The 25,506-nt window shown below is 42.0% G+C and overlaps 1 protein-coding gene across 5 annotated transcripts in view; it reads right to left on the bottom strand.

Moving 5' to 3' along the window:
* sema5ba (sema domain, seven thrombospondin repeats (type 1 and type 1-like), transmembrane domain (TM) and short cytoplasmic domain, (semaphorin) 5Ba) overlaps positions 1-25,506 on the bottom strand; it is a 159,023-nt gene that overhangs the window by 105,304 nt on the left and 28,213 nt on the right. For 3 of the 5 annotated variants that reach the window (XM_079356812.1, XM_079356816.1, XM_079356813.1), the window contains exon 2: positions 23,084-23,149. The exons of the other annotated variants lie outside the window; for them this stretch is intronic. The gene's annotated coding sequence lies outside the window, so the exon portion shown is untranslated. The remainder of the gene's footprint in view (positions 1-23,083; positions 23,150-25,506) is intronic. 5 annotated transcript variants of the gene reach the window in all.

Here is a 25,506-nt window from a genome sequence, read left to right as displayed (position 1 = left end):
CCCTGCAGTAACCTTGTGTTCCTGGCAATTTCCATCACTTGGTCCCAACCTACCTGCACATATGCTCTCATAGTGCATCCTCTTAGCCTCGCAGTGTCATCCAATTTCTACTCTGCAAGATTGTGTTATGCACTTAAAGCAGTTGTCATGCAACTGAAAATGTCCACAGCTGTCGAACACACACGTCCCATGAATGAAGATGTCGGTTTACAAAATATAGAATATTGGTCACCACAAGCCCAAATCCAGCCTTCCCGTGTCCAACCCCGGGAAGGACGGACAGGGAGCACTGGTGTGCCAAGGTCACCCATCTTCACACCAGCTCCCACCATGAAGAGGGCAAACTGAAAGGAGAGTCTGTAGAAAGATGTTAGCAGGAGAACAGGGAAGGTTTAGGCTCGAGAAATGTCTTTAACCCTTTTTTTGTTTCTTTTGGAAGAAGTTCTGCTCTGACCTCTTTTGGCCTGTAAAATTGGTTCAATCAAACATATATTTTGCCGGAACTTCTCAAGGGTCAGCGTAGTTTTGCAACCTTTACTGACTGGTCAGAATTCATGCTTCCGTTTGTAAATGTTAGCGGTTAAAAAGGTGTTCAACACAAACTTTTAAATGCATTATTTGCATTCAGTATTCGGCCCATGCTGATTTAACGTCTTGTACATTTCAGCCTTCAGAGTTCTGGCCTTTTCCCCGTCGTTTAGCGCAGTAATGTGTCAGAGGAGCGAGGTCAGGAGGACGGGGCCCAGATGATGGGCTATTAGAGAACAAAAAAGGCAGAGACATGAGGAACTGCTCAAACAAAAGCTCCGTCCAACACATTGGTGGCCTGACACCACCACAAAAGAGGGGCGTCCAGTGTTCTGTGAGGGGGCTGTTAATTGGAGAGCCAAAGGTCAGAAAGAAAAGGAGGGGGAGCAGAGTATTTATCCAAGCTGTTGGGCCTCTGGTGACTTTGTCCTCTGCAATAAAAAAAAAAATTCAATGTAGAAAAGGAAAACTGCAAAGGTGACAGATAGTTTGGTTTCTTTTAGGGGGGAAGTGAATAAGTAATGTTCAGATTAAGTTTGTTAACCATGACATTTTCCTGCAACTTTTCAATTAATGTTCATGTATAAAATGATAAATACTGTAGACTCCTCCTCCCTTTACAGTGAGAATTCCCTACTTTACAGCACTGTAGAGTAACTCCAAGAATTTATGGGGATGCATGCCGTATCTGTTGCCAATATATTTGGATCCAGTGCAATTTCTAAACGATGCATTAACTCTGTAACAGTGAATGAAAGCAGAAGTCTCAAAATGATGACTTGAAGTTAATGCATTACTGCCATTTGACTTTTTAAAAGCGATCATAAGAGGAAGTTTCAGGCAGGTTTTTTTTTTATAATAACTGTGGTTTACATTAATTTAAGAGTCTTAAGGTAAAATGGTCTTTTTTTTTTGCTTGTATTTCTGGCTAGCACACAGATTTCAGGTCCAACAATCAGGCAATTAAAGATTGCTGATTTTGATTGTCAAGCACTGAAACATCAGAGCATCTTATTTCACCTCCATCAAATCCCGGTTGGTGTCTGCGTTATACTGAATAAGCCGTGCCTGCTTTCAGATCTTTCAGCGGTTGATGTTTGGCGGCTGAATGCTTTAAAACATGTCTCTGTGATGGGTTACAGACACAGCAGGGCAAAGACGACTGGGATGATAACAGCTGATAACACGAGATAGTGGCCCTGACACTATCACTTAACTTTAAACATCAAGGGGGGAGGAATTTCACAAACCACGCGAGGAATCTTAAAGCAGGCCCACACATCAACATGAGGCTTACTCAGAGTGAGGTCTAAGAAGTCTGGAACAAAAAAACACACAGGACTGACTCATTTCCTTCACCTCTCAGTGACTCTGCATGTACAGACGACCGACAGCTCGGAGCTGTGCATCTTTACTTTCTGCTACAGGAGAGCAAAGCAGGCATGACGCAGCAGCTCGCACTTGTTAGCATCTGTCTCAAGGACGAGTCGACGCGTTCCTTTGTAATTAACTGGAGCGGACACAAAACAAAACGTGAACAAAAGGAAGAGCAACGCTTTGTAATTAATGAGCAAATGTATTGCATCCGACTTCAAAGAGGAGCGAGATCAAAACGGATCACTACATACGACGATCAGGCTGCAGCGGTGCAGCGTGTGTGGCTGCAGCAGGTTCAGGATGCAGTGCAAACACAAAACTGCAGATAATTATGCTGCTTTCATTTTTACTGTTTGCAACAATGTTATCATTAGGATTATTAAATGTCTTTATATCCAGAGTGGTTGTGATGATGATGATGATTAATGGAGCATTATGGGTATTATGGCAGTAGCTCAGTCTGTAGGGACTTAGGTTTGGAACCAGAGACTTGCTGGCTCAAGTTCTCTTGCGAAACAAGTCCACAAATTAGTCTGGTAGCTGGAGAGGTGCCAGCTCACTTACTGCCGAGGTGCCCTTGAACAAGGCACCAAACCCTGAGCAGCTCAGCTCTGTCTACCAGGACATTTGTGCATGAAACAAAAACTAATTTCCCCTATTCTGGATCAGTTTTTGTTGTAGTAATTTGTACATTTTCATTCATTCATTCATTACCTTCATGAATTGTGTTGTGTCAGATTTATGTCAGCCAGCGTTCAGGATTTTTCCTGAACTTCTGTAAAACTGTCGGTGTGCTGTAAGACTTTATTAAAGCTCATCCTCTCAAAAACAGCTGCTGGACACCCGGATGATGACTCACTGAGACCTTCATGTGCAATAAAACACAAAATATGACTTAAGAAGCACTAAATATGTCCTCGGAGCTGCAGAGTCTGCGATTTAGTCCAAACTTTACAAGGAGATACTTCTTTCATAGCTGCTTTCAAAAGTTGTTTTTGTGAATTTACAGTTAACAATGAAAGTTACACTCAAACCAGGAGTTTACCCAGCTGCTGATCCCGGGCTTCACATTTGAATTATCAATTCTTTAAGGCTTTGTTTGCTTGGTCTGATTAAATCTAGTGTTCAAATGTTTCCCATTTGCTTTTTAATAAAACCAACTCTGGCAGTAAATCATCAAATGGAGGCCTATTTAAAACGATGAAACGTGTCATTGTGATTCATCTGTATTTCTCAAAACATTTTAAAAGATTCAATAAAACAAGCAATAAAAGCAATAAAATTCAGTTCAATCTTCAAAAGGGCCAAATACTTCCTGCCGTGTCACCACAGGTGATCTGTATTCATCTGTGCTCACATATCAACTTCATCTAGTGTTTGTGAGTGTGAAGCAGGCATTACCCCACGCCCATTAGAGAGAAGGAGGGGTGCGTGGATTGATATTAGCAGTAGTGATCCACAGCCGTGATCCCATCAGCAGCAGCCAGGCTCAGAGACTGACAGCAGGGCAATGAAAGCAGCCCTCAGCCTGTCGCAGAGCCTGCAGACCTGGCTGGATTCAATCCCACAGTCTGCCCTGATCACTCACCCTGGACGCTGGGCATTAAGGGACACCCATATCCCAAACACACACACACACACACACACACACACACACACACACACACACACACACACACACACACACACACACACACACACACACACACACACACACACACACACACACACACACACACACACACACACACACACACACACACACACACACACACACACACACACAGCCTGAAGGTATAATCACTCTTTCCACCAATACCCCTCGAGAAACAACAACTTTGTTCACAGGCTGCCAACTTCTCAACTAATCTGCAGTGTCACCAAAATACCACCATCCATTGAATAAAACAGAGGGTGTTTTTCTTTAACCAGCAGTAACTTGAGAACAATGTGTTTATCATGTTTCGACTTTTCTGGCTTACACATACATTCCTGGATAATTAGAGACACCGCACCGTGTCATTAAAATGACATCTTTTATCACAGCAGTACAAACATTAACAGTGCGGCTCCCGCTTCCTTATGTACAGCCATATATTTGACGTAATATCTGGCGTTTCCATGGCAACGATAAACATTCCGTCTGTCATGGTCGCCCTGTTACAACTCTCTGGCTTTGATAAATGTTGGAAATATTTGAGGTAAGGCAAGTACTCAATAAATATATATAACGTGGAGTTAGTACATTTTTTTTTGATGAATTGAGATATCATCATAAAATTCTAGATATTGTACATTTAAAAGTGAAGAAGACAATACATCAAATGCATTCAAAGCCACAACTTTTAAGGTGATAGTGAAAAAAGTTGTAAAAAGCTACTGTTTAGTTGGTCGTGTATCAGTGCCAAAATAAACTTTAAGAGCTATATCTTGAAGGGGAAGTCGTTGCACACAGGGAAAGGTGTTTTTTTTTTTTTTTTTTAAAAAGATTCTTTAAAAAGACCAAAGATGTTTCTTTTGACAGCATCTGAAAATGTCTCAAACAAGACTTTTAAACTTTGGAAAACACCTTTTTTTAAAAATCTTTCATCAGAGCAGTCTGGAGGTAGAAAAGTGGACTTTTTCTGTTCCCTTCACAAAGTTATCCACCAAGAGCGTTCTGCCTCAAAGTTTTAAATGACGACATCTGAATGAATGGTTCATGTCAAGTTGCTGCTGCTTCTTAGTTGTTGTTTATTTGAAGTGTATGTTTCAGACAGCGATCAAACAGAGACTGTGTTTTGGAAAAAATAGATTTTCCAGACTGAGCTCTAACATGATAAATTCTCCTCCACTGAGCAGAGTGTTGAGGTCTTCACCATTCATAGAAAAATAAATGAGTTTGGGGTTGACCTGCTTTGGCGGGATTACCTTCGCCACTGTGTCTCAGTACTCTGACTGTGTGTTTTCCTTCCTTTTGTTGATGGTCTATTTAACCTCTCTGGTGATTCTCTTTTTCTTCGAGCATTCAGACATGCCAACAGCTCCTGTTTATGACAATGGCCCAGTTTCTCCAATTTCATGCCCACATCTGTTGCTGCAACAGGAAACAAACACATCACTCAGTAAACCCGGCATCAAACGTCTGCTGTGTAAAAGCTTGCATTTATTCAATAGAAATGTTGCACCATGACATGTCTGCATTTCTTCAAAAGGTAGCTTGAAAAAAAAAAAAGATGCATTATTTTTCTCACATTTTTCTTTTCTTCTCTGTTCTATTTCCGTGACACGGAGCAGAGCGAAAAGCTCTAATAAACCCTTCTGCTTCTTGTCAGCTCCCTTCCTCTCTTTCCGCTGATAGATCTGACTATAACTCTCTGGCACGAACTTCTAAGTCCCCACAGAAATAAGCAGCTTTGATTACCGGGTAAGATCAGGTCTCATTGGATTTTAATGTACCATGGACTCTCAGGTTCCAGATTTTATCCCCTTTTCATGTTTTATATTGAGAGCAAGAGACTTCGAAATCCCCCCCACCCCTTTTCCCCGAAATGAGATGGTGATGATAACTGAGCACCTTTTTTCAACAAGTGTCTCATTATTAATTCCATTACGGATGGTCTCTTTGCATGGATCCCCATTAGACAGAGTCAGCCCGCAAGAGAACAGCAGACCCCAGGTTTAATTGACACCGTGGTACGCGAGGGGACATGGAGGACGGCATGATCTGAGTGCATGACTGATCTGCGCAAATGCCAGCCTTCTCTCACAGGAGTTTGAATAAAAAACGAAGAACATAGCAAATGTTTGAATTAGTATTCCAGCAGATGAGATGCTAAACTCAAGGTGGGAAAACAGGAAACCTTTTCAGCTTCTACAGTTTGAAAATGTACTTACCAGAGGCAGGAAAAGGGGTGTTTAAAATAACAACTACGATGAGAATTTCATTCTATTAGCGGTGAAAGCTACAGTAAGACCAACCCATTTTGTGTCATCAAGTTGATGTTGTTATAACTCGACAATATGTGCAACACAATGACAGAAACTGGGAGCACCTTTTGGCCCAGGAGTAAGTTCACGCACCTCAGACACAGAGGAGGTTTTACTTGAAGCGGGCGGCCGGGTTTAGTGCACTGACTCTGGCTCTTTTTCCACACATCATTCCCCACTCTCCCTTTGCCCTGTTTCCAATTCTATCCACAGTCTTATCTAAATGAACACCAAAAAGCCCCCTAAAAAGTATTTAGAGGTACAATCAGTAACATCTAATACCGACACTGCAAGCTACCACACATTAGCACAAGCTAACCTGCTGTGTTTGGCACCTGCATGTCCAACAGAAAGCAGGGTTAACACTTGTGTTGGCTTGAGATTTACTTCTTTTGCAGTTTTAATCGAACACTTTTTTCATTTACGAATCTTGAACATGCCTGTATGACATCAAAAGGTTACATGATTTGCAATTAAGAACTGTACAAAACCACAACGGTGTCAAAGATCGGCCTCATTCTGACCACATAAGATTGCTGTTTACCATACCTCGAGCAACACTTGAACGATGAGCAGATGCTCAAAATAGGAAGAATATGAAGATTCTCCAAGAAATGACATCACAATTACACTACAAAGCTGCGACTGCAGTGGCATCTTTTTTTAGCGAGCATCAATCTCCAGCTTCAGCTGATCTACAGTAATAATTTATTTCCAATGACAGTTCATCTAAAACTGAGCCCCATCTTCAAGGCCTCACGCCATAATGACATAGCAGTGAAGTGTGTCAAAGCAATCAATCACAGGCCGCCTGATGACAAGCTGGTGGCCGCTGTTTAAAGAGCTCTTTGTGTCTGTGCTGTGTCGGTGTTCGGAGTGACATGCGCGCACAGACGGCTGCTCTGAGCTCAGGGCTTCGCTCATTCAGACTCTACACAGACCTCTTGTCTGAGCTCTTCACAGGCTGCTTCTGTGCAAACTGTTTCTCTGGCAGAGACTATTTCATAGGAGGAAAATGCAGTTCATAAATTGGGCATATATTTTGATTCAATTTTAAATATAATAATAAAGAGACAAGTAAAAACATGATTGGACACTGTGTCTGATAACATCTCCGGAAACAACTGAAAGCAATCAAACAAAAGAGCACTGAAGAATCAAAGGCTGCAATCATTCAAAATACAAACAACAGAAGACTAGAAATGTAATCACCATGGTCAATCTTAAGGATTTTAGGATGTTTGTTTATTATCTTTTATTCTGTGTGTCTCCTTTTTCTTGTGCTGTTTAATGGCATCAATTTTTATCACAGCATGGATATGAATATTCAGAGGAAGATTTTTTCCACAATCAGGTGAATAATTCAGCATCCTACAAGTGGCAGAAAATCTCACATTAGCTATGGGACAGAGCAGCAGCTGAGCAGCTGGTACAACAAGTGCTATGACAGCCTTGAGACCCACCCATGGAAACCCCAGAGGAACTGATAGAAAGCAGAGCATGAAGCAGAACTCAAGAGATCTACAAAGTACGCATCATGAATCAACAAGAGGAATCTGGCATGCAGAGCAGAAGCTAACAGATTCCAATTTGGATTTTCTTTCATGTACTGTAAGATCTTTATCCAACATCGCTGCCACAGTTCCACTTTCTTCCAACCAGGCCGCATTGAGAACTAAAATGTAAGATGAATGAGTGAACAAAATAATCAATAACAACTGTCGTTGCTTGAAAGTTGACATACTGTATAAGTTTAAATATATAGATGCTTTTCCATGTTTTTCTAACACTAGGTGTCCCTCGCAGGTCTACAAACCAATTCTGAGAACAGTCCACATCCTCTCAGTGTTTTACCTGCTTCACTTCTCAGAAAATGTGGGCTCATGCTGTCTAGAGATTTACCCTTTGTGACATCACAAAGAGCAGTAACCCCTACCCCAGCTGGGTTCCACTCCCACAGCCAAGCTTTTTTCGGCCCTCTGCTTTCTCACATACACAATACGATATGGAGATTAAAAAAAAGTTCACACCACTCACCTTCCAGAGAGGGGGCGTGGTCAAACACAGCTCATTTACATATTTAAAGCTACAGACACAGGAACAGCCTGTTCTGAGCAGGGCTGAAATAGGGGTCTTTATAGGCATGATCAAATACAGGATCAGAGTGGATTTACAACAAGAAACTTCACACTCATGTTTTGGGGAGCTCTGACATTGATTTAAACTGGTTGAAAAGGAGGACAATCTATGACCTTTAACAGTGAAGCCTCAAAGGTCCAAAACCTTTGAAACTAATATTCAGATTGTGTTGTTGATTCATGAATGAATATAAAGTGGGGAATTAGAATAAATATTATACAATGAGAGGCCTTTCACTCAGATACAGAAAGACAATAAACAGGCTTTGAGTATTTAAAGTTTAGAGATGAAATACTTAACTGGTGCCTCAATAAAAATAAAAAAAATAAAAATAAGAGAAACGATAATCCATTTCCATAAACATTCACAAGATTTTTAAATGCTAAAACCACTGGCCGTGCTCTTAAGTGTAAACACTCGGGCATTTTTATTGATTTTAATGTGAATCTAAATGTCAACAATAATGCTAAAACTGCAGGAACGAGCTGCCTCTCCTTTTCCATTAACCACACAGCAGACATTTTATAGCTCAACATCTCAACAACAGTTATTGTTTGAATAAAGGAAACTATATATATATATATTTTTTTTTTTTTACTTTCTGCATGAAGCTCTGGGTGAAAGCACTGCAATAAACTTTCTATATCTCACTTTAGGGAATGCTGATTGGCTAGCGCCAGATGCGCCACATGTATTGGGGCTGCAGTCTTGGTCACAGCGGCCGTGGGTTCGAGTCTGACCCCGGCCCTTGGTACTCCTCTTTACTTTCCTAAACCTGCATGAGATGCATTTCTTTTTTTATAACTCAAGTGCGACATGAATGAACTCCTCATATTTCAGCCCTGAATATGATAATTCATGCACCCTTACAATAAGGGAAATCCTTCAGCGGTGCAACATTATAACTTCACTTTTAGAGACAGCATAAATCTACCTCTGCAAGTCTCAGGGTCAACATGATGTTGCTGAAGGCCGTTGCTTCTCAAGGAAACCATCACCATACACACAACTTATGTCAGTGTCCCACCAGCAGACTATGCTTTTGTTTTTCTGTCTCTGTACAATCTGAACGAAGTTGTCAGACTGGGTTGAAAGGTGCAGCGACTCTGCGTGTGATACCAACGAAATGACAGTTTTATTTATGTGCTTGCTCTGCGGATCAAAGCAAATCCATCAGAGCCTTTGTTGTCAGCTGTACCCGCTGGGCGGAGATATATCACATCCAGGAAGGAAACATAAATACACCTTTCTCGCCCACAGCATCCACCTGCTTAACTAAATGTAACTTTACTTGGCACTGGAACTTTCTTCCTGTTAAGACTCACAGTCGGTGTTTTTTATATTGCTTTAATGTTGCTTTTCTAATCTGTAAAGGCCAATTGTGCAATTTAAATTCTCTAAAGGGCAGCATGACTTATTCATTTCTGCTTTCATAATTCTTCCAGTTAAACTTTAAACACAATAAGCAATGTGTTTAAAGGCACAGTAAGTCAGCGCCGTGCCAGGCAGCCGCGCTGGAATCCAATACAAATCTTCTGAGTGTAATTAAATGTACGCTTATGCTGATTCTCAAAGCCTTCAAAGTGTTCAGTACGGCAGGCTACAATCTCAGGACTCAGCGGTCACACACAAAGAAGGAGACGGCGGCAGACAGCAGATGTGTCCGTCTCCGCTGATCACCGAACACTCCAGTGAATCCACTTCAGACGCTGCGAGACGGGCAGCGCAGGTAGGAGGCATTCCATTAAAGAGCAGCAATGTGTCTCCCCTGTTGATTACAGAGCATTGATCGGGGGGAAGAAGAAGTGACTGATTTGGAATCCCGCTGGTGGATGAGCGGCTGGGCATGTGTGATGGAGAGATGGCGAGGGGGAGAGCGAGACAAAGAGAGAGAAAGGGAAAGAGTGAAAGCTGTGGTTCAGACCAAATCCATCTTATTGGATTTTAGCGGCCAGCATTCATCACTCTCTGCCTCTGTGATACTTGGGGATTGGCTGCAAAACTTTAATAAAAGCTCACCAGCCCACTCTACACAAACACACAGACTGTGGAGAGAGAGAGAGAGACGACATGATTCCAAAATGAGGAATTTCAGCGATGGCATTTATTTTGTTGTTATGTAACAAGCTCGTAAGGATCTTCTTTTAAAAGCCTCCAATTACAAGCTCGACCTGGATAACAAACAGACAAAACAAAGACGCTTCATGACACCGTGTAGGCCGTCAAAATTCTGCAGGCGAGCGCATTGATGTCTCTGAGGGAGTTCAGTGTGCGGGTGTGCTCAGGTCTCGGAGCTGTCCAGAGGAAGAAAAAAAAAAATCAATTTTCGATGATGCATCAGCCGGAGTGAAGCCGCTCTTTGCTTCTTAACAAGTCTCCTCAGACTCTCGCCTCTGCCATCACACAACACATGCAACAGGTCAGCGGCGTCGGCGGAAGCGCCTCAGGGAAACACCAAACACTGTTACCTCACCTAATTGGTCTGATCTGAGATATAATAAGCATCACTCAGATTTACAGGGAAGTCGCATTCACCCACGGATTCAATACAAAGCTGCACCAGACACTGTAGAAACCAATATGGATGCGTTCATTTCTGAAGATTTCCAGTTTATAAACACTTCCTTAAAACAGAAGCTTTATAGATTCTAAATCTGTCATTAGCAGCGCAAACAAGAAGCCTGTCTCACCTTCTCACGAGGGGATCCGATGAATCCGCAGCATATTTGTACTTTTTCTCACTGAAAAACACTAAAAAGATATCTGAGCAAACCGCTCGCAGCTGAAATAACAACATCAGTACATCCTCTCCAGAAATGGATTTGGGTTGGGCCTTCGAAAAACAAAAAAGGGAATAAAGTTCAACTAAAGTATGAAGAAGTTTAACTTTAAGCCTTATTCTCAACATCACTAAACTTGTATCCACACTTTTTCCAGCCTGCCTCCTTGTGAGAGTTTGAATGCAGCAGGTAACATTCAGGAGAATTCACCTCAAGTGAGTGGGAGTGGATGCGTTTATGTCCAACAACCAGCTTTAGAACAGTGTGATTATTGTGCAAAAATGCTTTTGTTTCTTTTATGTGCTCTTACATCCAACAACGCGTAGCAGGTAGAAAACTGTCTTCATAGTGTCGCTGCTGTTGCCATTCTGCCGTGTTTGCATTGCGTCCTGAGACCCCCCCCACCTCCACGTCTGAAAGTGAAAACTTCCCGCTGTGAGGAATGTGTGATCAAACATCTGAGGAAGATTTCAGGGCCAGCCTGGAAAAAAAAATCTAAAGTGCATGTGTGAAAAATCTGGAGAAAAAAAATCCGTTTTACAGATACAAGTCTCAGGATTTATTTAAGTCTGAACTTTGTTTTAAATCAGACCAAAGGTCATTGTCTGTCCCTTCTTTGCTGATACACCAAATTTCGAAATCATCCTTTACATTTCAGTCTCATTCATGTCACATAATAAATCCTCTTTCCTTCATGTTTTTCTTATGAAACGCCGTAAATAGGCTTCAGTGACTCAGAAAAAGGAAACTAGATTCTACAGCAGAAATTGTATGTTTTCTATAACTCAAAGTTGCCTGCACCTAAAGTGTTCATAATATATGAGCAGTCTGTTCATGGGTAATGTGCAAAATATGTTGTTGTGTTTTGTGGTTTTCACTGCTACACGATGTGCTTTTCTCTTCACATGTGGATTTAGTTTGTATCCATTGTTTTTATTTGGTGATTTTACTGTGGAGGCAGCAGAATGTTTGCAGCACTTTGTGAGTCCAAGACAAATTTCCCCGAGAGAACAATAAAGTGTGTCGTATCGTGTGAACGTCCGCTCAGCTTATTTATTGGAGAAGAGCTTTTTCTCCGTCAGTGTGTCTTTACTTCCCCTGTGCTTCTGTTCTTCTGTCGGATCACTCACTCGAGGACACGTGGAAATCTTTACAGGCACATGGACTCTGTCTGCCAGGTTGGCTCTTTCTGCTCAATTTAACAGACACATACACACATACACACACATGTTCATTCTGGTCACATGGCGTGATAATTCATCTCATGTGATCTAATGACAATGAGAGCTGAAAATAAAACTGTGAACTCAACGCACTCACTAATGAGCTGAAACATACTGCTGGCTCTGTATTTTCCAGTGAACAGACACCTTGTGTGTATAAAGGCGACACTTTTGTATTTCTTCTTCACCCTGGGACACGTTTGTCCTCTCGAAATAACTATTCTTTTAAGACGAAGACAAACTGTATTAACCCCTAAATGGAGATTCAGTTGTATCACAGTGATTGAAGATGCCACACAAACACAGACACACACATGCACCAACAGAATCCTAATGACATGCACTGATAAAGGGGGGGCTGCAGACAAGGGACGCCTGAGCAGTTGACTTAAAGGCACCTCTAAAGCAACTGGTCTGAAATTTCATTCTGTCTGTACCAGGACTTCAACCGGCAACCCACCAGTTCCAAACCCAAGTCCCAACAAAGGGAGCTACAGTACTGCCATCCCAAGGAGCTTCAGAGAAAAATGTGACACGTGACGCCCACCCTGCAGAAGTCTTTAGATGGACGCCGCACCAGAATGCTACCTTCTGAACGTCAAGCAGTGAGAAGACGCCGAAGGCGGGCGATGAAAACTGCACCCGGGTGGTTGAGGCTGGCAGGTCATCGCCAGAGATATCGTCAGGAGCCAGTAAGCAGGTTGTGTGGAAGTCAAAAGATTAACTTTTGTGGATGTTCTGAAGAGAGATACAGGACTCAAACAAACAATGAACGATCGGAAACTAACATGACTGAATAACGTCTCCCATGTCTCGCTGTCTGCTTAGATATGTGTAAAAATAGTTTTTAACTGACAGCTTTTGGCTGGGCTCAACGGTTAAAATAATGAATTAATAGAGTAATACAGAAGCTTTTTGGGGAATATGTTGCAAATATTAATAACATCAAATGGACCGTGGAGAGACAGATCATTGATCTAGGAAGTCTTCATGTCTGTTTGGATACTTTTGCCTTGGAAGGAAGTCAGCTTTCTTAGAACCAAGTGAGAAGCACTTTGCATTTCTTCTCTCTCCTGAGGCTGTGTCGATCGTGTGATGTGCCTGTCCTAAACAGATGCATCATAGCTGAGTAATATCTTCTCCTTTTTTCTTAAAACACATTGATTTGCAACTTTAATGGATTTAACGAAGGCTGTACGTTTTGTAGCAGGTGGTTTCGCCTACAGATTATTATGTAACTCGCTGTGTGCCTGTGTTTGGACCGCATGTGTCTTGCAGCCACTGCTTTAAGGTGCCACAAACTCATTCCTGACTTTTCAGCAGACAGAACTTTTTTTTTAAAAGGTCAGGCACTGTTATCAATTATAAAAGTTTTTCTTTAGCAAGAAATCCTTCTGACTATTTCAGTCACAATGATTTTGGCATTTTCGCACCTGCAACATCGAGACTAGAAGTTTGCCCAGACAAAAGTAGGCAACATTTGTGGACCTTAACAAAGGCTTAACAAAAGTTCTGCTTAGCATACAGAGAACAACAACTAAATTGGATGAGCTGTTGGTGGATTCTCAGAGACGCAGGACATACTCACAATTTGTACACATGAAGCTGAAACTTTGTCTCTCTCACACACACAGTGGATAAAGTGGAAAGACGTTTAACCACAAAGCCATTTCCCTTTTAGGTGCTGTCAGAGCTCTGCTTTTCTCACAAAGACTGAACGCAGAGGAGGAAGCGAAAGTGTTGGGTGGAGGGATTTCACCCGAGAGAAGACCTATAAGCTGTCAGCAGAGTACAATGCTTTTCAACCACCAGAGGTTCAACTTTGATGTTAAAAAGCTTCCAGGGTGAACGTTTGTGTTTAAAACTGTATGGAAGAGTTTAAAAGCTCTGAATGAGCCATCAATCCCTGTGAGAAAGTCAAAAAGTGTTTCTCTCAGTTTGTATAGATGGGCCAGTAGGGCAAGCCCTCTCTTTATACTATGAAGTGAGAAAAAGATACTTTAAACAACATTTTTAAAGACTGGTGGAATCCAGAGTACCACATAATATCTTCAAATGGACTTACAGTCCAACACAGTAGCATCCTTTTCCTTTCCTTACAAATGTAAGTCAAATATTTATTTTCTGAAGGGTAAAAAAACCATGCTGCAGATGCTAATTCTGTTAGCACGTCAAAGGACTTTTCCTTTAAGCTTTAGCATTAAGCTAAAGGTACATCCTGGTCCATCTGTAAGAAATACCTCCTCCAACCTGAAGAATACGGCACCACCACCGATTGTTATTTAAAACTAGATCATTAAATGTGTATCATAATGCAGCAGTCAAACTCAGCGATGGATGACAGGCTGCGGTGCATCATTCGCTCCATATCTCAATAGAAACTAAATATGTCCCCCATGGAGTCAGCGTTTGTTTGAAATATCAGAGCGTGTTTCTGAACACTGATTACGGTCCAGCGAGCAGAGGGAGCATCCTGTCACAAAGAAAAAGACTGACGATCAACCCTGACGCTGTTTCTTTGCAGAACATGTAGCTGTAATTAAATCCATTGTGATGTAATTAGAAAAACGAACACATCTTGTATCCTGTTTTAATTGCTGTGTGGTCTCACAACACAATTTCTAGTTACGGCCTTCTTGATGCGTGACCCAGGCATTATGCCAGGAAATTTGGAGATGGAAAAGAAAACAAGTCTGATCACTGCTGGCATTGTTTACCGCCCGGATCCGTAGCACGCCTCCAACGCTATGTTATTATTCCAAAAGGGAACCACCGCCGCCCGCTTACTAAAGGGGCTGTATTGAGTTGTAATTGCGATATAATCAGCGACAGCAGACACAAAACTTCAGCTTCATGTTTTTTTGTTTGTTTTTTTATTCTTGATGATTTACAACAAGCAAATCCTTTTTGAATTTTTGTTCATTTTCTCATTAGTTCTGTAAATGAGCGGTTTCATCAAGCTGAGCTGCGAATTGGGAGGCTGCAGTGTGAATGTCTTCATCAGAAGCGCTAACGTGTGTGTGTGTGTGTGTGTGTGTGTGTGGATGGTTTTATAATGTGCAACAAGAACGATGGAAACACGCAAGAGAAATGTTTGTGAAGCGACATGAACAGCTGGAACTATCAGTCACCTGTACAAACAGACAGACTGTTAGAAATCCAATCACCTGAGTAACCATTAATCTATGCAGCATTCAACTTTCACGTAGTCACAACTTTCATTGACGGCTCCCTTTGTGTAATTTTGTGTCTTTGAATTTGAGCCTCACATTTCCGAGACAGTGGCACGAATAAAAAACCTTTCACTGTCAAACCTTCTTCTTCAAGTTGTCGCAACAGGACAAAGAAGCCAAAGATAGAAAATACAAAGAAATCTCCACTGCAACACACCTTGAAGTAATTACTTCTGCAAAGAAACCTGATTGTACCATGAACAAGAGGTCATTGTGAACAAGAACAAGGATAACGCGTAATCCTGTTTTGATGCGTTGGAGTGGATGTAGCTTTTCAGAGATGACGGATGGAGAGCTAGACGTGAGGCTGAAAGAGATCCAGGCGCTTGGAAGGAATCCTGAGTGTTTACAAAGTGATTCACAGACACGACATAAGAAAAAAGAAACAGCTTCATGAGATGAGTAAAAAGCAGTGTATGTGGTACTTTTTAAATGTGAGGGAATTAACTGATGAAGAAGCTGCAAACTCGAGGAACAGATGTTGTGCCAGCACTTATTTGCTTTCGGGGTCTCCTCTTAAATAAATTGTTGTCGTGCACTTCGTTCATCTCTGAGGGGAAATTCTGGTTATTTTGAGACATGCTTCTCACACACAAAGGACCGCATCTCACACACACACACACACACACACACACACACGGACATGTGGACATGAACTGATGGAGAGATGTTAGAGTGGGGCTGCTACACACTGCAACGCAGGGAGCGCAACAGAGCGGTTGGGCGTGTGGTCACTTGCTCAAGGGCACCCTGGAATCTCTCCAGCTACCAGACCACCTTCTGTATTATGGTCCGCACCGGGACTTGAACCGGTGAGCCTCCTTGTATATGTAGAAGTACTTGGCAATAAAAAGTGATTCAGTGCAAACATACTCACTATATAGACTGAAGTTACAGACGTTCAAAGCAGCTAGTTGGAACAACTTTACATTACAAGTCAGACGCACCGTCATTTGAAAGCTGGTATTTCATTTCATTTCACATTTATTTCAAGTAAATGTTTGTTTAAGAAGGCAAACAAGCGCATTTCCAAAAATGTCAGAGTGCTAATTAAAACTTCTGCATCGTGACACATTTCGAGATGTAAATTATTTATTTGGAGCTTCTATCAGAACATACAGCTATCCTCAAATGCCGCATGTGGTTCCACATCACAAGCTCGCCAAATGACTGAGGGGAACATCCGACACACTAATCTGATCCGAAACTCCTGCTTAATAAGGTGCTTTGATTAAAAATGGATTGAGCCATTTCCTAGGTGTCCCCTTGAAGAAGTGAGACCTTCACAAGGTCTCGTAATAAAAATATACTCATAAATAAATATACCAGGCCTCGCCGTCTATGAAATAAAAGAAGGCAAATAAAATGTGTTTCATGTCAACGGAGACAAAGAAAACACACGTCGTTCTCAAACTTCTGCATCTGTCAGCTCGCGTGATGAGTTTCTGTTTCTGAGACTGGACTCACAAAGCAGTCATAATGATCAAAAACACTGAAAAAACAACTGACATCCAAAAGCAGGCTCCACATCTGGCCTGTCGTTGAACCGAATGCTTACAGTGAGACTGGCAGCCATCATTTTTCTATTATTGTTTTTCAGAGCTCATGGGCATCAATATAATCCTTTCATCTCTGGGTTTTTTTGTTTTTTTTACGGCGTTTCAAATCCAAGTGTCTTACCAACACCTTTGTAATGGAAATGGATAATGAGCTTTCCCAGAGGGGTTAATCAAACCCATTGTTCTCTAAGAATGCAAAGACGTGAAAGGGAACTGATTGATTGTATGGAGAATCGCTGTCCCTTTCTTGCAGCCGATGCCTTGTTTCCTCCTTGATACAACGAGTGATTTATTTTGACAGCTTCTTTATTGAGTTTTGTATTTTATCCAAATGAAACTTCTTTGTCGTGGGCTCAAAACGGGAGACAGAGGCAGAAAAAAAAAAGACAGAGAAAGAAATAAAGAGAGAGATAAAAGACCAACAACACAAAGATGTGAGTTAACGACGCACAATAATCGAGGGAAAGTTGAGTGGAGCTGTGAGTAAGAGCTGGCTGAGGGCCTGGTGGGCTCCATGTGACCCCACAGAGGAGGAAAAGAGCACAGTCCAGGTCTATAATTAGAAAACACACAGAGCCACTAATCCTTACTGAATGATTAAGCAGCAAACAGCAAGTTTACAGCCAGGAAACCCACATCAGAGCGGCTGTGGAGAGTCAATGTGGTTCTCCCAGAGGCTGAAAAATCAGACGGAGGAGACGGAGAGGTTCTGCTTCATGCTGGGATTCAGGTGAGAGCGGCGTGGCTAAAACAAATCAAAGGCTCTTCATCGGTTTTTGGAGATGTGGACACTTTAGAGCTGGATTTAGTCTTGTGTGTCTGGGCGTAACAAGCTCCACAAGTAGCACTTCAACTATGACAGAGAAACATGAAGAGCAACGGTGAGTAATCAGCCTGGATTCTTCATTTGAAGTAAGTGGATTGCTTTTTATAATACACGGATCACATGCAGTCTCAGTGCGCAGAGTTTCAGTTTATGGAGAACTCTGTAAGCCAGCACAGGAAGCACTTTTCCTTTTATGTTGGGAGTCAAGAGATAAGATTTGGTGCCAAATAATGGAGTTTGCATCCCATCAGAGACCAATTAAATCAGATCAAGTCAGTCTTATTTATATAGGCCAGAAATCAAAGATCTTCTTGGCGCTTTACAATGTCTGCGTCATATGATGTCATCAACTCCACTCTGTTAAAACTCTCCAACAAAACTCCTGCCGAAGAAGGAGTCCATATCAGTCATCATACACGACAAAATATCCAGTTTTGAAAAATGCTGGCATTAAATGTTGAAACAAAGGATCATGCTTTTATTTGCAAAAACGCTCCATGAAACAAGTTCGTCCAAAGTCAACTTTCTAAGTGAGAAAAAAAACAAAAAACAACTAAAAAATTATTATCTATCTTCTTGTCAAGGCCTGTCACTGTGTCGCTCTGCAATAACCAAAAGCAATCAAGGCATTTTGATAGGAAGAAGAAAAGACCCACACTCTCCAAAACACTGCCTCTCAGTCCTGAGATTCGCAGAACACAATCATCTTCTTCTCAGCTATGTCAAACTGGGAATTCGTTAGAGAACGGGTAGTTTGTTCAGCAGCTACGATAGCAGGTACAAGCTAGTTTTGGACTTGTTAAATCAATTGGGTTTAAAAAGAGTGAGGATGAGAAGTGGCAGAAACTTTGACACAGCAAATAGTAGTCTTTACAATCATGCTAAACGTCAATAAAACATTTAAATAACACACTCAGTTCTGAGAAAACAACATATATCCAGGGTAATTCTGACAGATAAAAAGACAAATTACTGGAGAACAGATTTACATGTTTTCAAAGCCGCCTCCTGTTCTGACAGGCAGCTGAAGCAGCAGCCAGCAGACAGCTAATCATTAGCCAGTTAGCCTCCATTATGGCCTGGGATCCAGCCTGGTGATAAAGAACCAAAGGACTCAGGGCTCACGGTTTAATGATCCCAAGATCAGTGCAGGATTTACGGCGGCCTGGATTTCAGCCCCCCCCCCCGGAACAAAAGCTTCCTCCCTGCCTTCATCTACTTCAGCCAAGGGATTGAGTTCATAAAACCGGAAACAACGTTGGAAAAAGTAATGAAATTTCTCAGCTTGTGGAATGAAAAATAAAATGAAGGAGACATCAATCGCCGGGATAAAGCTTCCACTTGATGAGATGATAAATAAAAGTAAGGTTGCCAAGAACAAACATTTCACACACCAAGAGTTTTACAGTGCCGTCAGCAGCCCTCGTATTTAGTTTGCTTTGAAGAGCTTGACATCGTTGTGCACTCGGAATTTATAGGCGTTTGGTGGAAACTCAATCAAACCGTTTTCTGGGCCAGGAGGATCAACTGTGATCGCATTTTATTGAGTCTGAGCCACCTGCTGATGTTTGAAAAACGAAGACTAAACTTCCACTACAGCTCGTAGAGGATGCAATCTATAACTCACAGACATTTATATGTTGCAAGTTCTGTGCAACCGCCGAAATCCTTCACGCAGACACACTGTCAGACTGTCTGCCTCTCATTCTCAGATCAGCTCCTAACAGTGTTCAGACTTCTTCCTCGACACATGGAGGGATAAAAGACACCTGGGTTCATCCAAGAATCTCAAAAGATCCCAAAGCAGTTAACCCGGTGACCTGCTCGAACAATGCATTCACACTTATTTCTTCCCTGGACTCTGCTCCTGCAGAACACTGAAACAACAATGATCTCAATCTGTTTCACAGAAGCCAATTAACTGAGCTTTAACAGAAAGAGAAATCTAGAGAACTGGAGGTTTATGGTTGATGTTTGAAGTCAAGTTGTAAGGTACAAAAAGGATCTGCCTGATATTAAAACTCAGAATAAGTCATTGGAAAACTATTACTCAGTACTTGATAGCACAATTTAAGAAGTTCTCAATCCACAGACACGGTGATGAAAAATAACTCTCTACCACGTACACCGCAGAAGCTAGTTTGTCACAATCACTAAATTGGGATAGTTCTAAGTCCTCGAGTAAAGCCTTTTCTTGGAACCAGAGACAGACCCGGTTGGGTGTGAAAGGTCCACTCTGGAAATGTGATAGTCCACCCCAAGACCTCCTAAACTATTTGGGCTGTGTTGCAACACCTGCTGCCAGTAGCAAGTTATTCAATTATTCAAAAGGACAATTACTTCACTTTAATGGTTTAAATGCGATCCATGTCGATGTCGATCGTCACACTTCTCCACCCCTGCAGAAGTTTTTGTCGAGTTTGGTCTCCCCAGTCCAAAACATCTGGCTCTGCCACTGCTGGCTACACGACTGCAACTAAGTCTACCAAGAAGATGTAAACCACAGAGAGTTGTTGCTTTACTTTTTCTTTTTTTTTTTTAACTGTTGATATGTTGTTTTCAATCACAGCAAAAAAATAAAAATAAAGGTGGCATCGGAAAGAAGTGAATCCCTATCATCTGCCGCTTGCTCTGTATCTCTTCCTGCTGGTTTGCTGCCCACACGTTCCCCAGAGAGACTGTCCATTGGTAACGATAAGACAAAGAACTTAAAGCAGCTGTTGATTACTCAGGGCGGGGGGGGGGGGGGGGGGGGGCAGACGAGGAATTCCAATAGATAAAGAAATAAAAAGTCCTAATGTGTAGCAAGCTGATGGTTTGTTGCTAAGATGCTAATAAGCAATTAGTCCAGTGAAAGACTGAACCTAATCCTGCTTTAACAATGGTTACATACATGTGGATCGGGCTGCCCTGGCATGGAAACCATGTTCTTGAGTCTCCTCATCAGATCTTGAGCCATTCTGGATATCCACAGTAAATCCAACTCTGTATGAGCCCAATTGGTGACATCATCAGTTGGCAGGTGCTTTAAAACAATGTCACATCTTCTCCTGAGCAATTTTTACTCATCTCAGGAGACCCTCTCCATCACCATCACCTCCGTCACCACCCCCCCGAGGTGGAGTGAATGGCTCCTCTGTGAGGCAGGCCAAGGATCTGCCAGCGGCCCCCTCTCTTTGTGAGCTGAATGGGCACGGCTCGGCCACGTTTTAAGGCGCCCTAATGTACCATGGCTGCACCACAAAGGCAGCGTGGTAATTTGCCAAGGATAATGACGCTCCCTTAATTCGGCCCTAGGGGCCACAAACAGAGAGCTTTAGAGAGAATCCCCGATCCAGGGATGAGTCCTCTGTCCCCCACTTTTTAAAAACTTTTCTCTCTCTCTCTCTCTCTCTCTCTCTAAGTCAATCTCTTCTCGCTCTTATTGGCCTGAAAGGAGCTTGTTTTCTTCCGGCTTATTGTCATCCTGAACTAAATATCAGCACACAACAGCGGGGTTGCAGGAGACAACATGCCAACCACGACTGGAGCGGCTGATCTCCTCTCAGAGGAGCAGAGAGAACCAAGATAAACAGCGAGGAGCTTCCAGAGAGGGAGCACCGCTGCTCTGCTCCAATGACACATATTAGGGAGAGACATTTAGGCCACAAATTGAATCGAGCAGAGTAAGTGAGATGGAGGCGAGCCCTAAGCACGGGGAGTAGAACAACACAGCGTAAGCAAATGCCAGGGCTGGCCTTCAGGGATATTAAATACAGAGAGAGAAAGGAGGGGGAGAGCGCCACTTCAATTCAAAGTGTCCCTCTCCACCGTCTCATTTTTGGCATTAAAGGTTTGTTTGGCGAATTAAAGGTTTGAAGTGGTTTATTCATTATCAGGTGATGAACACTAAATAAACAGTGAATTTAACAACTGATGGTCGAGATTAACCAAGGCTGTGCTGCAAATTAATCAAAGGTTACGAACATTTTACTCATTAGTAAATGTGACTCATCTGATCAGATAAAATCAGGCAGAAGCAGAAACACAAGTTTTGAGCAACAGCAGAACACAACATGGCTTCAGGCATTATGTTGGTTTAGTATTCTCGTGAACATATTTGTTCACATAATCTCTAATTACGCCTGAAGAGAACAGAATGGGTATGATCAATTAATATACATAAATCATGGCAGTGCAAACAAAGTCACACTAATGGATTGTTTCTCATTGAACGGTTACCCAAAGATAAACAATGAACATAAACTGCTGGATAGTTCAGTCCAGGAGAGGATGGATGTATGAATGGGGTAGAAGGAGGTATAATATTTAACAAGACGTTGTTTTAAATTGTTACACTATTTCACCAAATCTCTGTATCGGTAACTTCCATTTCTTCTTACTGTGACCTTCTCTATATAGTTCTGCTTCTATTTCATCAGGCGTCACAGGAGTCAAGATGGATGCAGCAACATGGGACACAAACGCACACACAACCACAGCTGTTCAGAGTGTATTAAAATTGGTCATAAAGTAGAGGTCCATATTAGTAGACTTCATGTTATTGTCAGGTGATCCATCAAAGTTGTTCATGTTCAGTTGTTTTTTGTTCTCATTACAAACAGTGATGTTGTAATTTTTCACGTTCTTTAACCACATCCTGAAGATAGATTTCATTAAGCATATCAACTTCACAATAAACGCAGATGGGCCTGCTAGTTGTACCAGGTTGTTGACGACTAAATTTAGTAGTTTTTAATTGCAAGGGGTGAACTTGCGAGCATGTGCAACAATGGCTCACTGGTGACACGGCTGCATTAAAATCAAATTATGAGCAGTCACGCAAATGCAATTAAAAACAACACTGGTCTGTTCTCGTGCAGGTGGTGTCAAGAGGTGGTTGTGTACTGGTGTCACATCTGATCTGAACAATTGTTTGACTGTTCAGAATCAATTTAGCTAAAGGATGTCTGCACCAGAGAGAGACAGAGGGAGAGAGGGAGAGAGAGAGAGAGAGAGAGAGAGAGAGAGGGAGGTAAAACTCATCCATTAACAACCACAAAAAGCAACTGCATCCCTCCCTCCACCTCTTTTCCGCCTCCACTGCTCTAGTCTCGCAGTGGCTTTTCAAATCACTTCAATCAGTCAGAATAAAGGACTTTCACCAAAAGAGCTGCCTTACCTTTACAAAGGCCAGAGAGAATTTGAAGGGAGGGAAGATAGACATTTAGAGAAATGGAGAATTTCAGAGAAAAAGAGACAAAGTAATCCCTCAGTCTCTGGATTTCAACAGGAACAGACAAAAGTTTCAAATTTGTAAGCAAAATTTTGCACACACACAAAAAAAAGAAGAAATAAACTAGCTCAGGAACAAAGCAAGAAATTTAGGCCAAGGAGGCAGAAACTAGTCGAAGAAATGCACAAAAGTGGGGAGAAAAGTTTTGAATGAAAAAGATGAAAGTGTACTCACCAGCTAAGCATCACGGGGGCGTAGAGAGGGGGCTGAGGGGGGCCGTCTGTCCTTTTCAAACTGATTCTGGAAGCAGGGAAAGGGGAGAAGGAGAGAAAAGGGGGGGGAGGGGGAGGGGTGAGTCTTTCACTATTGCTGCTCATGAGCAGAGCGCGGAGCCACAAAGAAGTGCTGGCGCTCTCGTAAACAAACCGCCAACTTTTCAATGGAGAGGAGAAGGCGGAGCAGGAACGGCTTTTAAACCCAGACTTCATGGGGGTTTTGGGGGGGGGCGGGCAAAAAGACGAACCTGTGAGGTGCCTTTACATCGAGTTAAGGCCCTAACCGGACAATAACAAACCAGCGAGTTCAACACAGTTCAAACACATTAAACCCATAAACCCGACAAAACGCATGAAGCCTCAAACTGCACGGAAACGACAGCTGGATTATGTTCAGCTGTAAATTACCAACATGGATGTAAATTAGATGAACAGGCACCTAATTGTGTTCAAGCACTAATATGCAGAGAGCCGTTTGGGTTCCAAGCTTTTTGATCTCAACGCTACATAGCAAATTGGAACAAATAGCTCTGGACGGTTTCTACGGCAACCTGAAAGAGCTGCTCGGACTCGTCATCCCTCTTGGGGTGTCAGAGGCCGGGATGTGGCTGCTGTTCTCTTTACCTTACACAGAAACAGGAAGAATTAAAAAAAGAGGGATTCATTAGTGTCGTCGTATTGCTCCAGTGAGAGTGAGCATGTCGTCGTACAAACTCTGCCTTCATACAACTTCTTCTTCTTAGCATGAATGCAACAGATAATATATAAGATAAAACAATCCTTCATTCATCTCGCAAACTGAGAAATTTACAACATACAAGTTCTGCTGCAATTTATTCTAATTAAATGCTTCTTTAATTATACTTTATGTAACATTAAGAAAATTAGAAAATAAGGCATTACACGGCTATCACTGAAATATATCAGAACGTGTCAAAAAGTGTCCAAAAACACAGCACATTCTCATATATGAGCTGCTAAAATAGCCTTTGTTTTCAATCAAACTGCATATCAATTCCTTTGATTTCAAAGTTCTTCTTCCAAATTCTCCAGCTTAATGTTCAGCATCCACAGAACCAGGTATCTATACTCCTTAAATGGGATTTTCCATGGAGCTAAGCTGAGAATTTAGGGCTGAGCTGCAGGAAGCGTCCGCTCTAACAACAACAAAAAAAAAACTCCCCATAATCTCCGATGTGAGTGTGGGATCAGGCTTTATGCACCGCAACAAGTGAGGAGGAAGAATTCTCATAAACTGCTTAGTCTGTGACCTATAGTCTTACTCCCTTTCAGACACACACACACATGCTCGCAAACACACACACGCACAAATAAAAATGTCCTGCCGTGCAGCCTCCGACCAGACAGACAGACGAAACGAGTCTGGAAGAACTCAACCCTGCTCGAGTTCAGTAAAACTTTATTGTCCAGAAAACTGACGGACTTGTGACGTGCTGTAGCTCACATGGCAGAATGTAAGTACACAACATGTAACACAGAAACTGTTAACAACAGTTACACAAACAAAACAAATGTAGCTCCAAATTAAAAGAAACTCAGCGGCGTGTAGGTGGAGCGCTCAGTTTCTCGACACATCACGCTTCTGCGATGCCTCAGCGTGGTGTGACTTCACAGACTGGGACACCAATATCGTGATGATTTGAATGTACAAGGTGACGACGATGATGATGTGTGTTGTTATGACGTAGTTGGGGAATCACACTCTAAAAAATTGTCTCTCGGCTTCTCGTCCTATTTCAATACTTTTCTTTTATGTGATGTGAAAAAGAGTTTAAAATCCCCTGCTACGGTTAATCTTTTGTTATAACGGAAGTGTAAAATTAAAACGACTTTCCAACAGATTGACATCGCCTAAAGCGGTGTCACTAGCTGAGCTAATAGCTCTTTCTAAAAGCAAACCCTTTCCACACAGCAGGAATAGCACAGATTTAATGTAACAGCATTATTAACAAGGTTATTTTGGGCCCCATAGAGTTTAGTTTCTAAGAAAGTCTTCTATTATTCATCTTCTGGTATTCTGTATTAATTACTTAATTCCTCTCGAGATAGTGAGCTCATACACACATTCACTCAGTCTCATAATAGCCCTAATTAGAAAAGCTTTTTTCCTGTTTTGCCACTTTTCTGATCTTGAATCAGGCCTTGAAAGTCATCTGGCTGTTAGGCGGGCAGTGTGTGTGTGTGTGTGTGTGCGTGTGTGTGTGTGTGTGTGTGTGTGTGTGTGTGTGTGTGTGTGTGTGTGTGTGTGTGTGTTTCTTTATGTGTGTGTTGTCATTGTGTGTGCTGAACTTGAGATGCTCTATAACCAGCAGCTCTTTAGATAACAGCAGGAGACCGACGGAGCGGTCAGGAGGTTCAGTT

This window comes from Symphodus melops (assembly GCF_947650265.1).
Source record: "Symphodus melops genome assembly, chromosome: 12".
Classification (NCBI taxonomy): Eukaryota; Metazoa; Chordata; class Actinopteri; order Labriformes; family Labridae; genus Symphodus; species Symphodus melops.
This window is presented reverse-complemented; position numbering and strand designations above follow the sequence as displayed.